This window comes from Symphalangus syndactylus, chromosome 9, assembly GCF_028878055.3.
Source record: "Symphalangus syndactylus isolate Jambi chromosome 9, NHGRI_mSymSyn1-v2.1_pri, whole genome shotgun sequence".
NCBI lineage: Eukaryota > Metazoa > Chordata > Mammalia > Primates > Hylobatidae > Symphalangus > Symphalangus syndactylus.
The window spans coordinates 72,431,399-72,447,830 of NC_072431.2; the positions used below are offsets into that span (position 1 = coordinate 72,431,399).

At 44.2% G+C, this 16,432-nt stretch overlaps 1 long non-coding RNA gene across 1 annotated transcript; it reads left to right on the forward strand.

The window, feature by feature from the left end:
* The first annotated feature begins 2,420 nt into the window (after positions 1–2,420).
* On the forward strand, positions 2,421–5,122 carry LOC129489881 (uncharacterized). Its single transcript, XR_008660106.2, has 2 exons — positions 2,421–2,705; positions 4,857–5,122. It is a non-coding gene; the product is annotated as an uncharacterized lncRNA (long non-coding RNA).
* The last annotated feature ends 11,310 nt before the right edge of the window (positions 5,123–16,432 follow it).

The following is a 16,432-nucleotide window of genomic DNA, read 5'->3' on the forward strand; positions in this document are numbered from 1 at the left end:
TGGTTATAAAGCAGTGTGGCTATGCTCTAACAGATGGTCACTCAGGAAGGGGAGGATGCATTCTGCCTGAGACCATGAGTGGGATATCTGGGAAAGCTTCACAGAACTGTGAGTTGGCCTTGGGTGAAAGACCATCTTAGGTAGAGGAAACCAGACCCGGCAGAACTCCAGAGGGTTTAGGAGTAGGAAGGGTGAGATAGATTGCAAATGGCTGGGGATAGATTGCAAATGGCTTTGGACGTTCTGTTGGGACAACTGAACTTTATTCTTAAGGATGATTGGGATTCTTTTAAGGGATTTTAAGCAGGGATGTGACATGAGCATTTCATAGAGATTAATGTGGCACCAAGGGGTGAATAGGATGGTTTAGGGAAGGTGACATGTTAGGGAGTTTTTGAAATGATTCAGGTAATATATGAGGTGTCAAGTCAGTGTCAGTGTAGCTCCCATTTCCCCACAGAAATTCCAATCAGGAAGAGTCTCTGTATATGATGAGTGATGCACGTTTGTTGCTTTAACTTACTGATTATTGTCTTAGATCCTAGAGACAAATGTAATGCCTGTCTCGCTTTAATTAGCTGTGTGGACTTAGAAACAACAATTTTTCTCTCTGAGCTTTCAGGTCCCTCATCTGTGAGTGGAGACTATATTTACTGCCAAAGATTGTTAGGATTAAATGGGATCACATATTAAAGCTCCACTTTAAGTCCTATTTTTTATGTATAAATACATAGCACTGTTTTTCTTTTACTACAAACTGAATTCTCAAAGAGATTAAACCTGAAGAGGGATTTATCCTTACAGCAATGGGCACTGTTCTTGAAGTTGTAATCCACTGTAGAAATGGGGGATCATGCAGACATCTCTCATGGATCATCAGGACAATCTCATAGGCCTGAAAATGGATTTTGAGATGTCTCCTGGGCTGGAATTACAATAAAATGTATATTCCTGTAAATTACACTGCCCACATGAAAATGTGCTACACACTCCAAATAGACATTGCTGGTAATATAAATGGCAAATGGGGATTGCATTATTTTATTTTTTTTATTTTTTTAAGACAGAGTCTCATTCTGTAGCCTGGGCTGGAGTGCAGTGGCGCAATCTTGGCTCACTGCAACCTCGGCCTCCCAGTTCAAGAGGTTCTCCTGCCTCAGCCTCTGAGTAGCTGGGATTACAGGTGCAACCACCACACCTGGCTAATTTTTTTGTATTTTTGGTACAGATGGGTTTCACCATGTTGGCCAGGCTAGTTTCCAACTCCTGACCTCAGGTGACCTGCCTGTCTTGGCCTCCCAAAGTGCTGGGATTATAGGCAGGAGCCACCATGCCCTGCTGCATTATTTTAAATTTGATTGATGTTATCTTCTTGTGCGTTTCTGAAAGAAATGTGCTGAAGTCAGGTGACTCCATACTAGTCTCAAGTGATGCTTAGCATGATGGTTCTTCAATAAAAATGCTCTCTTTGAATGTGCAAGAGGCACCCAGACAACTAGATTCAATTTCATGCTGAAGTGTATGAATATTCATTTCTCTCAATTGTTATCGAAAGTCCAATTGTAATTTGTTTGCTGTTTCTGTTAATACCAAGGCCTACTTAATATATCCATTGAAAGTCCTTAAGAACATTCACAGGGAATCCTCCTAGAATTGCTACAGAGTTTTTAAATGTTTGTGAATTACCCTGACAGGCTTTTAGTTTCAACTCACATTAAGTAGATTTCATTGTTAACAAGAATATAAGCAAATAAAAATGAGGCCATTAACGTCTTAAATACACTGCATTTTTAAAAAGAAAGCAAGTTTGCAAAAAAAATTGGGAGAGTGAAAATTTTCTTCAAAATTTTTCGGATAAAAACGTTGCCAAAAGTAAAGAGAGAAGAGAAACCAAATGTAACCTTCCTGTGAAAGACATACTTGGTTTACTATGAAATACTGAGAAATATTACTTCAAAGAAGGTAAATTGGAATAGAAATCTGGGGTCTGAGTTCCAGTTCTAGGTCAGTTTTCCATAAATCAGTTTGCTGTCAGGTGAGTCACTATATGGTCAATTTGCCAAATAACAAATTCAAAGTATTTACTAAATTTACAAAAAAAAAAAGTATTTATTTTAAACTGTTGGATAAAATGTTTTTTAACATTATATCCACTTACAGGAAGATGCTAATGGAAAACGAATATAGAGAGTTTATTTGGGCCAAGGTTAAGGACTGCAGCCTGGGACACACTTCCAATTTGCCTAGAGGAGTGTTCCAGTGAACAAAAGAGACTCAAGTCTTTAGAGATAAAAGGACAGTTCAGAAGAGGAAGTGATTACAGAAGCTGTTTAACAGGAATCCTCATTGATTTACAGAAATAACATTTATTCTTGATGGGCTATATATTGTTGAACTATAGGGTAAGTTTTTTTTTTTTTTTTTTGAGACAGTCTCGCTCTGTCGCCCAGGCTGGAGTGCAGTGGCGCAATCTCGGCTCACTGCAAGCTCCGCCTCCCGGGTTCACGCCATTCTCCTGCCTCAGCCTCTCCGAGTAGCTGGGACTACAGGTGCCTGCCACCATGCGTGGCTAATTTTTTTGTATTTTTAGTAGAGACGGGGTTTCACCGTGGTCTCGATCTCCTGACCTCGTGATCCGCCCGCCTCGGCCTCCCAAAGTGCTGGGATTACAAGCGTGAGCCACCGCGCCCGGCCTGAACTATAGGGTAAGTTTTATGGTGTCCAGTTTATGACATTGTGTGGCTATTAGGGATAAGTTAGAGACCACAGAGCAAGTGGCTTTAAGAAGTAATTATTTGGCTCAAGGGGGAGTGTAATGTGACAGTGATTGCTGTTATATATATATATTTATTTATTTATTTGGAGACAGAGTCTCGCACTGTCACCTGGGCTGGAGTGCAGTGGTGCGATCTCAGCTCACTGCAACCCCCACCTCCCGGGTCCAAGTAATTCTCCTGCCTCAGCCTCCCAGGTAGCTGGGATTACAGGTGCCCACCACAATGCCCAGCTAATTTTTTTTGTATTTTTATTAGAGACAGGGTTTCAACTATATTGGCCAGGCTGGTCTCAAACTCCTGACGTCACGATCCACCCACCTCAACCTCCCAAAGTGCTGGGATTACAGGCATGAGCCACTGGGCCCGGCTGCTGTTAAATTTTAAATGTGGCTCTAGGCTTGATAATTTAAAGGGGCTCACATTCCTTAGATATAAAGATTTTTTTTTTTTAGATGGAGTCTTGCTCTGCTTCCTGGGATGGAGTACAGTGGTGTGATCTCAGCTCACTGCAACCTTCGCCTCCCGGGTTGAAGTGATTCTCCACCTCAGCCTCCTGAGTAGCTGGGATTACAGGCACCAGCCACCACACCCGACTAATTTTTGTATTTTTTAGTAGAGACAGGGCTTCGCCATGTTGGCCAGGCTGGTCTCAAACTCCTGACCTCAGGCGATCCGCTCTCCTCAGCCTCCCAAAGTACCAGGATTACAGGTATGAGTCACCACGTTTGGTGAAGTTTTTTTTCTTCTTGCTTAAGCTTTAGAAAATTTCAGTAACATTTTAGGTAGTCAGCATTCATTTTGCCTTCAGAATAAGATTTTAAGAACTATTCTTCTTGTCTTCTTTCCCCCTCCCCATGGTTGAAGCTTAGTGAGCCAGGATCAGAGAGGGGACCCTCTGATGAAGGAAGGGAGAGAAAAAGGTCACCTGAGAACACAGCCTGGCTGCTGATCTAGTAAGGAAGTCACTAAAGAGCAGAAAGCAGAGAGTAAGCAGAGACAAAGCTTCCAAAGAAACCTTTTTCTCTGCACAGATTTTTTTGTTTGTTTTTGAGATAAGTCTCACTGTGTTGCCCAGGCCGGAGTTTAGTGGCATGATCTCGGCTTCCTGCAACCTCCACCTCCCAGATTCAAGTGATTCTCCTACCTCAGCTTCTTGAGTAGCTGGGATTACAAGCATGCTCCAGCATGGCTGGCTAATTTTTTTATTCTTAGTAGAGATGTGGTTTCATTATGTTGGGCAGGCTGGTCTCGAACTCCTGGCCGCAGGGCCTCAGGTGATCTGCCCGCCTCGACCTCCAAAAGTGCTGAGATTACAGGCATGAACCATCACGCCCAGCCTCTGCACATACATCTGACAAATGTGTAGATTTTCCCTCCCATTCCAACTAAGCTTTCAACTCTCCAGACAACAACTGGTATCCTGTAGTTAATTTAATTCTGACACAGACTACCTTTAGTTAGCGCAGATCCCATAGGTTAAGGGCTCAGTCCCACAAGATTACTTCTACTTCAGATGCCAATGGTAAGTACTGGATCTCCTGTCTGATCTGGCTACAAATCGGGGCTCCTACAGCCCTCTCTTTAGTTTTGATACTTTGCTATAAAGGCTCACAAACCTTGGGAAATTATTTACATTTCATGATTCATTATAAAGGTTATCAATAAACAGGCAGATGCAGAGGTGCATAGAGCAAGGTACGGGGAAGGTTTGCAGAGCTTCCATACCCTCTCTGGGCACACCACCCTCCCAGCACCACAGTGAGTTCACCAATCCAGAAGCCCTCGGAATTCTGTTTATTGGGGTTTTTTATGGAAGTTCTGAAACCATCCCTATACACTTTATAACATTAATCAGGAAAGAAGACAGGGGTATAAGTGAAAATAAACCGAGCTTGTAGCACCTTTGGCATTCATCATTAGGTCGCCTAATGATGACCTGCTTCCTCATAGTTGCTTGGTGACTCTTGCCCCAGAATCACACAGACACTGTCACAGGATTATAGCTCCTGTTAACTGCTCTGTAGATAACAACTTAAGCATTGCGAAGCACTACATTTTCCCTTTGAGATACTCTTTCAGGTCTTGCGTACCAATGAAACTACTGACATCAGCTGGTCTGAAGGATCCCACAAGGAGCTGACTCACCAAAGAATGCAGTTTCCACTTCCTGATGATTTCATCCCCCTTTCCTCAACCAACAAATGACCCCAATTTTCCAGCCCCTTGCCTGCCATGGTTTCCTTATAATTCACAGCCCAGAACTCCTTGGAGAGATGGATTTGAGGGTTCCTCCCATTTCCTCATTTGGCTTCCCTGTGATCATTAAACTCTTTCTCTGCTGCAAACCCTTCTGTCTCAGTGTATTGGTCTGTTACTGTGCAGTGGGCATACAAACCTGGTGGTCCTGTAACAGCTTCATTTTGTGGGCATGATTGCTGAAGTAATTGGCCATTGGTGATTGAACTCAATCTCCAGCCACTCTCCACTTCCAATAGCAAGTTATTGATGATTTGGGGGAACATGGGAGAGTGGGACTAAAAGTTCCAATCTTCTAATCACATAGGTGGTTTCTCTGAAAACCACTTCCCATCATCTGACAGTCCCCTCATTAGCATAAACTCAGATGTGATTAAAGGGCTTGCTAAGAATAACAAAAAATGCTCCTGCCACTCTCATCATTCAGCAAATTCTAAAGGTTTTAGAAGATCCGTGCCAAGAACCAGAGACAAAGACCAAATATCTATTTTTTATTATATCACAGTATCACAGGCTGGGGCAGGGTAAATGGAGAGGATGGAGGCTGGAGGATAGAATGAGGAACCCAGCACTTTGAGGGGTAGAGGAAGATACTGGGGGACAAGAGCAGACTAATGATAGAGTGGGTGGGAACTGGGGGCAGCATGAGGGAGACACAAGGAGTATGCTGAGGATGTGAAGGTATGAAACCATCTTTGCAAAATTATGACAATAAGCAAAACCCGACATGGTTGACTTCATCTTGCTTCTAGTCTCACAGGTTGGCCATCTTTGCTCATTCCTGGGCATGGGCCAAGCTAACTTTGGGGTAAATTTAGTTTATAGTTTATAAAATAGCACTTCCCCAAAATTAAACTGTACTTGTAAAACTAATGAAAGGCCACTAAGTTAGGAGGACGAAAAGGGCCTAAATTCTCTAAGCTGTAAGTACAGTTAGATGATTACCAGCCATTATTCCAGAGATCACAAGATACTGCAACTTCTCCAATTATTCCTGCAGATAACATCACTATTGCAGAAACTAAGATTGGCCTTTTTAGATGACTTTTCAGGTTTTGCACTTCTGATGACTGATGGTTCCACCTGGACTCACCAACCAGTCCTGTGGCTCCCACCCAGGAACCAACTCAGTGCAAGAGGACAGCTTTTACTGCAAATTTCCCCAACCAAAGACAGCTTTGCATGACTATTTCAAAATATGTCAAAGAAATATATGTTGGGGTAAAATAGTTTTATTTCCTTCAGGTTCTGCTATCTGACATGCAATGCTATACCAGAATCAGGTTGGAATTTGACATCTTATTGCTACAAAGAGTCCATTTTATCAGTCTTATGATCTCTATTTTAACATTAATGCTGGACAGTTGTATCTGAACTCCAAAGGGAGGGGGAATAATGATTTGTGTCCAATCTCCCCCTCATGGCTGGGAGTTCAGCTTTTCAGGTTTCTCTGCAGTCCCCTTGGCCCAGAAGGGGTCTGTTTAGTCAGCTAGGGGGTGCTTAGAATATTGTTTTTGGTTTGCAGACATTAAGTCAAGTTTAGCCTAAAGCTGTTTCCTTACATATTATATAAGTTTGGCCTAAAGGTTTCTCTGTACATAGTGAGTTATCACCTAAACGGAGGTGTAAACAGACTGTAACTTACTCTTGGGCCAATCAATGAGTTTTGGCCAATCAAATGCAGCCAATGGTTCAAACAGTGTTTAAAAAAGGCAAACACCAAGCTGTAACCAATCCAGCTGTTTCTGTACCTCACTTCTGTTTTCTGTACATCACTTTCCCTTTTCTGTCCAAAATCTCCCACCACGTGGCTGCATTGGAGCCTCTCTCAGCCTATTCCAGCTTGGGATGCTGCCTGATTCATGAATCGTTCTTTGCTCAACTAAACTCTGTTGCATTTAATTTGGCCAAAGTTTTTCTTTTAGCACAGATGAGGGAGAGGCCTAAGAAAAAAGGATTCTGGGCTTTGAACCCTCAAATCCACCAGACCTGCCTCTTTTACCATATGAGGTTTCTTTAAGAAAAAAAAGTTTCTCTGTTAAAACCACCAGAAACACATTTGGAAAACCACTAGAAAGATGAGAATACCTTCTTTGGAATAATAATAGCAAGACTTTTGAGCACTTACTATACCCAGACACTGTGCTGAGCACTGCAAAGATATTCCCTTATTTGCTCCTCACTCCTCCTCTTGGAGAAAGGTGACTGTCACCCTTCAGAAGGTCCAAACTCCTCTGGCTTTTTAAAAAGCATCTCACATTGGGAGGCTGAGGCAGGATTGCTTCAGCCCAGGAGTTCAAGGCTGCAATGAACTATGATTATACCATTGCACTCCAGCATAGGCAACATAGTAAGATCATCATTTCTACCAAAAATATTTAAAAATTAGCCCAGCTTGACGGCACATGCCTGTGGTCCCAGCTACTTGGGAGGCTGAGGTAGGAAGATGGCTTGAGCCTAGGAGTTTAAGGCCTCAGTGAGCTCTGATTGTACCATTGCACTCCCGCATGCGCAACTTCGTGAGACCCCACATCTCTAACAAAAATATTTAAAAATTAGCCGGGCGTGATGGGACATGCCTGTAGTCCTGGCTACCTGGGAGTCTAAGGCAGAAAGACGGCTTAAGCCCAGGAGTTCAAGCCTGCAGTGAGTTGTGATCATGCCACTGTACTCTGGCCTGGGTGACAAAGCAAGACTCTGTCTCAAAAATAAAAACAAAAACAAAAAAAGCTTGGGAGGCTGAGGTGAGTGGATCACTTGAGGTCAGGAGTTCAAGACCAGCCTGGCCAACATGGTGAAACCGTGTCTCTACTGAAAAAAAAAAAAAAAAAAGCCCAGTGTAGTGGCAGGTGCCTGTAATCCCAGCTACTTGGGAGGCTGAGGCAGGAGAATCGCTTGAACCCAGGAGGCAGAGATTGCAGTGAGCTGAGATTGCACCGCTGCATTCCAGCCTGGGCAACAGGAGACTCTGTCTCAAAAAAAAAAAAAAAAAAAAAAAAAGAAGCTCACAATTATTTGGCCTGTAACAGAATGTGCCTGCAATTGTAAATTCACTTTTCTGGGGAGTGCATTTCTCTTATCTCCAGCTAGGGCGTGAGGCTCATAAGAGTTCTTTTTCTCATCATGCCCTCCAAAGTGTGCCCATAGATAGCTGGTCACAGGATTCAAGGATGTTCTTGTTCATTCTTTAAGGAACCAGCATTGGAAGCCATTTCCTCCGGTAAGTGAGGGCTTTGGGTTTCTTCTTACTGATTATCATGAGGATCTGTTTCCTGTCCTCCTACATAAATGTCTTTGTGGGATCACTGGGGCAGTGTTTTAGAGAAGGTTGGCACTTCTTGGAGAAAGCCCCCTTTGTTTTATTTGGCCTCCATCTCTGTTTATTTCAGTTAAACATCAGCAGCTCTGAGTCCATTGTGACCCACCAGGGTCATCCCACACTGGCAGACAAGCTCATCCTTGTTCTTCCACAAGAATTTGACTGTCTAGGCCGTCTCCCTAATACCAGAACCCCCATCTCCTTGTACCAACACCTCACGTGGCCTAGCCTTGTTTTACAGACCCTCCTCTGCACTAATTTGGGGCAAAGATTGGGGAAAAGATTCTGGGTCACATATTTTTTTTTCATAAGGATGGATTTTAGCCAATAGCCAGAATTTGCAAAAGGAAGACACCAAATAGACATGGTACCTGGGAGTGAGGACATGCTATGCTCCTGGACATGAGCTGGAGAAATTACAGGAGAAGCCCCACTATTCTCTTCCTCATTGGAAAAATCTCCCTGTGCTGCTGTATCTACTATGGTCGGGGTAGTAACAGCTCCAAGGCAGACACATTCTATTAGGTTGGTGCAAAGGAATTGTGGTTTTTGCCATTAAAATTAATGGCACATTGGCCGGGCATGGTGACTCATGCCTGCAATCCCAGCACTTTGGGAGGCCCAGATGAGTGGATCGCCTGAGGTCAGGAGTTTGAGACCAGCCTGGCCAACATGGTGAAACCCTATCTCTACTAAAAATACAAAAATTAGCCAGGCATGGTGGTGCAAGCCTGTAGTCCCAGCTACTTGGGAGGCTGAGGCAGGAGAGTCACTTGAACCTAGGAGGCAGAGGTTGCAGGGAACCAAGATCGCACCACTGCACTGCAGCCTGGGTGACAAAGCAAGACTCTATCTGAAAAAAGAAAGGAAGAAAGGAAGGAAGGAAGGAAAAAGGGAAGGAAGGAAGGAAAAGAGGGAGGGAGAGAAGGAAGGAAGGAGAGAGAAAGAGAAAAAAAGAAATCTTAACATCTTTGAATTGTAATACCCATGAAAATCTGTTTGTGGCATTAACAACTGAACATCTTTCTTCATGACAATTCGTCTTGAGAGAAGTATAGCTTCTGTCTTGCTGGGCCCAGAGTCTCTGGCCTAGGACTCAGTTCCCAGGGGAACAAGAAGACAATGTAAAGAGAAATGAACCCAGCTGCCATGTTTTTTAGGGTCCAAGTGGCAGCCCTGCCTCTGTGTCCTCTTAAACGGGATCATGTGGCTTCACCTTCCCCAAACCCTCTAGTAAAGAGTATATCCAGTCCAAAGGCAAGCACATGAATGCAGAATCATTTGGCTAGAAAGCCATCCCTTCCATTTTTGCCTTTTGTGGGGGATTGCTGATGTGTCTGGAATTGGTACGTGACAAACACACCAGGCCATGATGTGTAAAACCCATATTTATGTTTGAAAATGTCAGATCTTTGAGTTTAAAAACAGACTTTAAAGAGCTTGAGAACCTGGCAGTTAATCAGTATTCTCTGCTCAGAATGAAAGCACGGAACGGGTTGGAGTGTCTCAACATACAGATGGATACCTGGATCTAATTACTTTTTCTCTGTGGTGCTCAAACACCCATTTGTTTGATGTTTCTCCCCCATTTTGTTATTTATTGCTTGGCATTTGGTAGGCATAGCCTAGTGTTGCAGGGGGTTTGCAAATCATGTTTTAAAAATTAGTGCTGCTGTTGTATGCAGAACAAAATTCACTGCGGTTTTGATCATGATGAGATGGGGTTCTCGTCTTTCAATTACTGACCGACTCACAGAGCCAGGGACTGGATTCTTTTGCTTGGTCTCCGGTTTCTGTCTTAGCAAAATGCAGGAGACTCTGCCTTGGTTCCTTTAATTAACGTCTAAAATTTACTCTGCATATTTGTCCCCTTGAAACTCCACATATTTGTCCCCTTCCATGGAAAGTCTCTCCTGACTTTATTCCTCAGACTTATTTATTCCGCAGTAAGGAAGCATGTATTGAGTTCTTATTCTGTGCTAGACACTGAGGGTACGGAGAGAAACAGGCCACCCTTGCTAACCTTTGGGAGCTCACACTGGGGCTTACACAGAAGTCTGAGCTGCGTGGAGACACAGATGAAGGAAAGCAGTCAGCAGCAGGCGGCCAACAAGGCTTGGGTAGTAGGAGAGGTTGATGGGGAGGCTTTCAGATATTTTCCTCTTTGGAAATTGACCGCTTTCTGATTTAGAATTTAGACAATGTTGGTCAGGCACGGTGTCTTTCACCTGCAATCCTGGCACTTTGGGAGGTCAAAGTAGGAGGACTGATTGAGGCCAGGAGTTTGAGACCACCTGGGCAACATAATAGGACCACATCTCTACAAAAAACAAAAAAATTAGCTGGATGTGCTGGTGTGCATGCACCTGTAGTCCCAGCTACTCAGGAGGCCAAGGTAGGAAGATACCTTGAGGCACCACTGCACTCCAGCCTAGGTGACAGAGTTAAGACCCTGTCTCAAAAAAAAAAAGAGAAAAGAAAAAGGAATTCAGAGAATATAATTTAAGGCAATTAAAATTTTATTTCTTTCTACACATGAGATCAGAAAAGAGTTAAAAACATCACACCAGTCTAGCAGAGTGAAAAGAACTTTGAAATTTGGGGATGTCAGAACCCTTCTGTAAAATGGGGATTGTCAGGATCAGGCTTCACACCATGTGTGTAAAGATCACATTTAGAAAAGCCTTGTCTTATGAACCAAATAGGTGAGACATCTTACACATCTATGTATTATTACTTTTCTAATATTTGAAAATGTTGAGATTAATAACATACATTTCTATTTTAAGGAATTGACTCATTGATTGTACCTTTTTATAGTAGTTGTTATTCACTTCCTCCAAAAATGGATTGAAAAGCATAATTGCTACTTTTTGGGGAAGAAGGTCTTTTGGATTCATTTGATGATAGAAAGGTGTATTAGTCCATTTTCATGCTGCTGATAAAGACATAACCGAGACTGGGTAATTTATAAAGAAAAATAAGTTTAATGGACTCACAGTTTCATGTGGCTGGGGAGGCTTCACAATCATGGTGGTAGGCAAAAGGCACATCTTGCATGGCAGCAGGTAAGAGAAAATGACACCCAAGCAAAAGGGGAAACCCCTTATGAAACTATCAGATCTCATGAGACTTACTCACTACTGAGAACAGTATGGGGGAAACTGCCCCAATGACTCAATTACCTTACGCTAGGCCCCTCCCACAACATGTGGGAATTATGTTATGTTATGAATTATTGTTTTTGAGACAGAGTCTCACTCTGCCACCCAGGCTGGAGTGAAGTGGCATGATCTCAGCTCACTGCAACCTCTGCCTCCCAGGTTCAAGCAATTATCCTGCCTCAGCCTCCCGAGTAGCTAGGATTACAGGCCTCTGCCACCAGGCCTGGCTAATTTTTGTATTTTTAGTAGAGGCAGGGCTTCACCATGTTAACCAGGCTGGTCTTGAACTCCTGACCTCGGATGATCCACCCGCCTCAGCCTCCCAAAGTTCTGGGATTACAGGCATGAGTCACCTCGCCCAGCGTCTGCAATGGTTTTGAGTCTTGTTAAAATGCAGGGTCATTCTTGGGACCACAGCTAATGGGACTGGATGCCAGGCATCTGATGCCAGGGTCATAGGTACAGCTGTACAGGCTGGCCGAGGGATCTTGGTGCAAGTGCTCCCCAATCAGGGTGGCCCTCGTCAAATGAGGACCTGGCTGATCCTCTATCATTTGGTGGTTCATGCCAGCACTGCCTCTATGCCAACAGCATCTCAGAGAGGGGTGGGTAAGGTGTCCTGGAGCCCAGCTATGTACAGATGTTGCTGTTGGCCCTGGAGGAGAGCCAGGAAGTGTCCCCAAAGTAGCAATGTGAAGCTCTGCACAGGGTGTCACTTTCTGTTGATTGGCCAGACAGAGTGGCCCTGGTTTCTGGATGTAGAGTCAGCATGAGGGACCCTGTATCCTGGGACGGGGAAGGGATAGGGGAACAAGCCAGGAGCCACCATTCTCCACTGTCCTGCAGGGAAGGGTAATACTGGCAGCCCCATTGCCTAAGCTGGGATGGAGGTTGGGCAGGGGGTGGAGGTTGCAATGTTCTTCCAGATGGCTCTGAAGACAGTGAAGGCTTTGGTCCCTACAATGGCCTCCCAAGGGCACAGATGAAGGCAAGAGGAAGTTTGGGTTGGGACAAAGCCAAACCATATTAGAAGGGCACACCGTATCCCGAAAGGTTGGGAAACATTGAAGATACAGTGGGAGAGACTGGCTTTATTCTTTTTTCTTATTCTACTTATTATCTGTTTTCTGCTCTGCATGGTCCAGGAGCCTATAAATGATACACTTCTCTGAGAGTACCTTCAATTTGGAAAATGACCGAGAAATGTCTGTCCAGCAATGGTAATCCACATTGTGCTTTTGAATCCTGCTCCTCTACCTGGAAGGAACTTAGGTAGAGGGAAGTTGGCTTTTCTTAGGTCTCATCTGCCAGGTTTGCCTTTGTTTTGTCATGGGTTAGGAACTGGCTCAGGCAGGATGTCTCTCAAAAGCAGCCTGAGATGAGAAAGACCCTGGCCAGTATTCCCACTTAGAAGCATACATACAGCTAGCCCTGTTTTCTTATTTTGCTATTTCCTACTTCTCATTTGTAGACTGTTGCTACGGATAAAGATTTTCAAACCATTCCTTGCCTGATTGATGAGTCCTAGTGATCTAATACCTGTGCTGACTCTCTCATCCCAGGGTGACAGACTGGGCCTTCTGCCTGCTTGGGGATATCTGGCACTGGCCTGAATATTTCTGGTTTTCATGTCTTTTCAGCCCAAACTACACCATGTCCAGTATCCACCGTCCTTATCTGGAATCTTAAAAAATTCATCCTCTAGCAGGGAGGGAGGTGTTGTGCATTAGACCATCATATTCATCTCTCAAGACATAAATTCTATCTGTTCTTTATTATCTCAGATGGCAACCTATGGCATGTTCTTTAGTCTCTGGATCTCAGTATCCTAATCTGTAGAATGGTACTGTATCAGTTCAAGTACTGCAGGAAGCAGATACCAAGATGTAGTTAGAAATGCAAGAGCTTTGGGCTGGGCATGGTGGTTCATGCCTATAATCTCAGAACTTTAGGAGGCCAAGGCGGGTGGATGACCCGAGTTGGCAGTTCGAGACCAGCCTGGCCAACATGGAGAAACCCCATCTCTACTAAAAATACAAAAATTAGCCAGGTGTGGTGGCACACATCTGTAATCCCAGCTACTTGGGTGGCTGAGTCACGAGAATGGCTTGAACCTGGGAGGTGGAAGTTGCAGTGAGCCCAAATCACACCATAGCACTCCAGCCAGGGTGACACAGAGAGACTTCGTCTCAAAAAAAAAAAAAAAAAAAAAAAGAAATGCAAGACCTTTACCTGTGAAAGGTAATAGGAGAAGGGGGCAGTGAAGTCTTCAGACCATTATGGTATGGGCTGTTAAGAAAAATTATTCAATGATACTTGTTAAAGCATAATAAGAAAGGCTATTCACGACCATCACAATAGGGCTGGACCCCCACCTGTTTCCTGGCTCTCATTCAATACTGAACAATTGGCACCATGGTGTCCCCTGCAGTGAAGACCACTGCAAAAGGGACTTGCAGTGGAAGAGAGAGACTGGGCTCAATTCCAAATCCAGCAGGGACAAGTGGACGTTTATAGCCACGGAGCAAGGTGTGAGTTAGTAAATGGAAACTCACTAAGAGAAAACATCAGGGGTAAGGGGAGTTTTGGCTAAATTGGTCTAACAGGATTTTTGCTGAAGACAGGCCAGGGAGATCAGACACACCTGAGGGATGGTGGAGGATGAGAAACCTGGTCACATATCAGGGATTGTCAGATATCAAGGATGGAAGGTGTCTAAGTCTGTTTGTGTTGCTACAAAGGAATATTGAGGCTAGGTAATTTATAAAGAAAAGAGGTTTATGTGGCTCACAGTTCTGTAGGCTGGAGTTTCCCAGGCTGGAATGCAGTGGTGCAATCATCATAGCTCACTGCAGGGTGCACAAGAAGCATGGTGCCAGCATCTGCTTCTGGTGAAGGCCTCAGGAAGTTTCCATTCATGGCAGAAGGTGAAGGAGAACCAACCCTAGCACTACATGGTGGGAGAGAAAGGAAGAGAGAGCGGGGGAGGTGTCAGGCTCTTTTTAACAATCAGAACTCACATAAACTGGTAGAGTGAGAACTTGCTTATTACTGCTGGGACAGCACCAAGACGTTCATCAGGGATCCAATCCCCATCACCAAAACACCTGCCATTAGGCCCCATCTTCCACACTGGGTATCACATTTCAACATGAGATTTGGAGGAGACAAATATCCAAACTATGTCAGGGGGGTTCTTGCTAAACTGACTTAGCAAGGTTCTTGCTAAAACTGGATTGTATAAGAAAGTGCACAGACAAGCCTAACAGAAGATTCAAAGGCCTAATTGAAGTTTGGCCAAGCAAAGAGTCTTTGTCAGGGCTGGGAATGCCCTGAGATCATTGTACAGGCCTGGTACCTGTGAAAGGAGAAGGGGAAGGAAGGGAGATGGGGTGGCAAGAGTCTGAGATAGTGGTGGTACTATGAGAATATCTGAGCAAGCTGAATGGGGACTTCTAGTACAGAGAGACATCCCAGAGAGGTGTCCCATGTTAAGTGGCACTGGCGAGGCCCTGGTGCCTTTCCAAGCTCAGTCACTGACTGGGCACTGTCTGGGAAGACTGTGGCCTCAGCTCAACTGTTGCAGCCGGAGGCTGATGTCTAACTGTACTCTTTGTAGTTGAACGGCAAATTCATTCTTGGAAAGAGATCTGAGAGGCATATCTGCATGGCTTCTATTTTTTTAATGAAGAGCCATGGCTGGGCATGGTGGCTCACATCTATAATCCCAGCACTTTGGGAAGTCAAGGAGGGAGGACGGCTTGAGGCCCGGAGTTTGAGATAGCATGAGCAACATAACCAACACATCTCTACAAGAAATAAAAATTTGCCCAGCATGGTGATGCCCATTTTTAGTCCTGTTACTTGGGAGGCTGAGGAGGGAGGATCACTTGAGCCCAGGAGTTTGAGGGTGCAGTGAGCTATGATTGTAGCACTGAACTCCATCCTGGGCAACAGAGAAAGACCCTATAAAAAATGAAAAAGAAAGAAAGAGAGAGAAAGGAGAGAGAGAAAAATAGAGAGAAAGAAAGAAAGGAGAGAAAGAGCGAGAAAGAGAAAGAGAGAAAGGAAAGAAAGAAAGAAAGACAAGAAAGAGAGAGAAAGAAAGAAAAGAGAAGAGAAAAGAAAAGAACCAGGGTAGGGCCAGGTGTGGTGACTCACGCCTGTAATCCTAACACTTTGGGAGGCTGAGGCAGGAGGATCCCTTGAGCCCAGGAGTTCGAGACCAGCCTGAGCAACATAGGGAGACCCTGTCTCTATAAAAATAAACAAATAAATAATATATGTAAATTTAAAAAAGAAAAAAGAAAAGGACCAGGGTAAAACCATCTCTAATGTTTCAATGCAAGCTGTATGTATCTCTTCATAAGCATTTTAATTGTGTGAACATTTCAAGCATGAGCATAAAGAACTCCCCGTGTTTCCTTGAAGCTAAGACATGCTTCCCCTCAATATCTGAATGCATTTCACCAGGGTTGATGTCCTGGGCCTACGTGCCTAGGGCTATGAGTTTGCAAAGTCAGAGACCCAGTGACAAGACCCAGGAAAGCTCTGGACACAGACAGATGGAGAGTGAGCTCTGAGCTGCCTGCCATCTGAAGAGAAGCTGGGGCTCCAAAGAGAAGCTGGCGAGTGGCTGCTTCTCACTTCCCAGGAAGGGCCTCACAACCGCCTCGTCAGTCCTCTCTGGGCTCCTTTGCAGGTCAAATGGTCGAGGACATCTTAAGATCCTCACTGTTTCCTGACTTGCCATTTAGGTTTTAGGAAATCAGATGTAAGAAAACACACCTTACTCTCATTTTTTTTAAGCTGATGCCTTTGAAGATGGGGTTTAGGAAGAGGCTGCGTGGTTCTTGAGCCAAAATGTTACAGCAAAGGGGTACCAATCCAGACACCAAGAGAGCATTCTTGGTTCT